Source organism: Apis dorsata, unplaced genomic scaffold (assembly GCF_000469605.1).
Source record: "Apis dorsata unplaced genomic scaffold, Apis dorsata 1.3 scaffold_163, whole genome shotgun sequence".
Classification (NCBI taxonomy): Eukaryota; Metazoa; Arthropoda; class Insecta; order Hymenoptera; family Apidae; genus Apis; species Apis dorsata.
The window spans coordinates 804,116-807,089 of record NW_006263452.1 but is presented as its reverse complement, the minus strand read 5'-3'; the positions used below and the strand labels follow the sequence as shown (position 1 = coordinate 807,089).

The following is a 2,974-nucleotide window of genomic DNA, read 5'->3' as shown; positions in this document are numbered from 1 at the left end:
GCGCATCGATTACTCGTCTCAACCAATGTCGAATGTTCCCTCGATAAAGCATCCCGGGACGATCGAAACGAGCGGTGTTAAGGAGTTAGGGGCTGCTCCCTGTGCCAAGCGAAACTGTGTCGTTTCGAAGCCGGATCGGGCCGCTCCTCCGTCCATTCAATGAATAATACCTGCTGGTGTTCGAGGCCGTGTGCCGCACAATGTTGTTGTACCCGACGAGGCCTCGGCTCGGAGAGCGGTGTGCGTGCGGCTGTATGATCTACGGGGGTTATTACAACGGCAGCAAGCCACGACGAGGCGAGTGCTCACCGAGAATACCCGAGAATACCCCTCCTATACTCTTTAGCCTCTGCCACGATATAACATCGCCTCGCCCCCACCGGACACCGGTCCCCGGCTAAATAACGAGTCGGCCGAGCGGCGCGTTCGCGTATTTCTTCGCGGATGCTCGAGTTCCGGTCGAAATTAGGCTAGCTGCCCCGCGGATCGACCGATGCTGCAAACTTACGAGAAATTTACGACCACCCGAGAATATATATATATATATATATATCCTCGAAACGTTTCCGTCTTGGAATCGTTTCTAGATTTCTCGACCACGTTGAAATTCAACGAGATCTTCACTGAGATGCCATCCACCATATTCTCACTTTACTTGGAAGAGGGGAGGGCGCAATTGCGCGCGGTCGAACTCGAATTAGAGTCAGGGACGAGGTTTTATCTCGCGCGTGGAAGGATGGAGGGGAGGTACGAGGGGAACGAGAATGAAAGTTGGAACGAATATCGGCGAGATGGTCCTTACCAATAACCGGAATTGCACCGACCCGCTGTGAGTAGTTTTCGTTATTCGAGCGTGAAGTATTATCACGAAGGAGGATAAATGGAGGTAGGCCGTGGTGGAAGAGGAATAAAAGAGGTGGGCCAGACCAACATTTACCCGTCCGCTCTGATCCGACGAATGGGAGGAACGGAGGGAGAGGGAGAGAGAAACGAGAGTCGAATGAGAATGAGAGCCGGAAAGTGCAATTTGTAGTCGCTCTCATTTGTCACTGTATCTCTCCCTCCGCCTCTTTCAGCCTCCTCCCTTCCCCACTACTTTTCATCGTTCCTCCTTCTGCCTCTCTCTCTCTCTCTTTCTATACATATATATATATATATATACTATTTTTCTTCCTTCTCTCTCTCTGTCTCCTCGCGTTCGAGTCGCGAGTCCTCTTTCTGCCTTCCACTTGTACGCGTACACGAATGATACTCCCACTTCTCTCTCTCTCCCTTTCTCTCGCTCTCCGTTCGTCGTTGGTCGTTTTTTTCACCGCTGCCACGTTTCTCTCGTATCGTTTCTCCTCGCCTCGCGTAGCGTGTATATATATATATAAATATAAATATATATATATATACATCCACGCGGGGGAATCTTGCGAGATAATAAGCTGATAAGGGATTTATAAATCCACTCTATGCAAAATACACGCGCATCTGTCAAGCCGTTGGAACGATCTCTCTGTGATTAGCTCGGTTGTGTACCCGTGTTACGATCTTTTTCTATTTTCTTCCTCCTCCTCCTCTTTCCTCCGACACAGTGTGCGCGGTTGTAACGAACAAAGGGGAAAAAAGAAATTCCACTCGTTAGCATTTCGTGGACGAGGGTGAAGCGAAGTCTCAGAGAGACAGAGAGAGGGAGAGAGAGAAAACGAAATTGTCGCGACATTTATCGACATACTTGGATCGCGTGTCCAACACGCTCGATATCGACCAATTAATAACAATACCTAATACCTTTTGCCGATCTTATTCGTAGAGGAGCATATAAACGCGAAACGTTTCAAAAGGTTCGCGAGGATAATAATGACTTCATAAAAAAAGAAAGAAAAGAAAGAAAAAGAAAAGTGACGATTTCTTGGAAGAGCGTTCACGAGCGTTTTCGAGGGATTCCGGGGCCCCCATTAAAGGGGTTGGGACACGGGCGACACTGGGTGGAATAGTGGAGAGCCATATCCCGGTATATTAACACGTAACACATCAAAAACACGTCACACGAGGGTACACCTGCGCCTCGACTATCCCCTCGACCAACACGCTTATACCTTATTTATGCCCTGTAAAGGCTGTGTTTTCGACACACGAGGGCCCCGATGGAAATCGAAACGCGCGTCTCATTCACGTGGCCCGGTTATAAACGTCCGCGTAAATTCGAGGCTGGTTAGAGATCGTAAAGTAGCTGGATACTCTCGATACGGCTCGCCACAAGAAAATCATAAAGTTCGTGTTTGGTGTTACCACTCGAGACAGAGAGAGAGAGAGACGAGGCATTCTCCATCCTATTTCGCGAATCGTCCTCCAATTTTTTTGCCCGATATTTATCGTAGAACAAGTTTCGTCCGATCGAAAAATTCAAGTTTGTCGAGACGGTGTAGGAGGAATTTTCGTCGATCGAGGAAAATTCAACGGAGACGATTCGCGAGAAGAAGATATACAATATCTTGGCGCGGAGGGAGAGGGAGCGAGGAGGGAATCGTCGGGTACGAAACGGTAGCGAGGCAGAAAATAGGCCAATCCCCGAACACCATCGGTTTTTGTCGTGACAAGAAAAGGAGCGACGAGCCGGCAGATATCTCGATTAGATTTACAGGCGCAACTACNGGGCGTGCGGTGGTCCCCGCGCGGGGCCCGACGTTAGCAATGCGTGGCTGCCACAACAGGCCGTCTGCTCTTATTATTATAAATTATTTATTTGCATTTCCAAATGATCCTTGAAGAATCACGGTATTATGCTAATGCGGAGATTAACATATAGGGAGGCCCAGCGCGATATTTCAACTCGCCTCACCATTTAGACTGTGGGAGTCTCTCTCTCTACTAGCCAACGGTGTTTGATCTCCACACGACTCGAAAGAAAGGCGCGGGCCGGGGATATTTTATCATTTCTCCTCAGCTACAAAAAGATTCGTTCGTGGCCTGGCCGGGGAATTCCTGG

General features: G+C 48.9%; 2 long non-coding RNA genes across 2 annotated transcripts in view; both read right to left on the bottom strand.

The window, feature by feature from the left end:
• Positions 1 to 2,310, bottom strand: part of LOC116185356 — an 18,068-nt gene extending 15,758 nt beyond the window's left edge. The window contains exons 1-2 of the long non-coding RNA XR_004150198.1: positions 2,288 to 2,310; positions 825 to 827 (exon numbers count right to left, since the gene is read on the bottom strand). This is a non-coding gene — a long non-coding RNA (uncharacterized LOC116185356). The remainder of the gene's footprint in view (positions 1 to 824; positions 828 to 2,287) is intronic.
• Positions 1 to 2,974, bottom strand: part of LOC116185355 — a 25,801-nt gene that overhangs the window by 17,396 nt on the left and 5,431 nt on the right. The gene's annotated exons all lie outside the window — the stretch shown is intronic.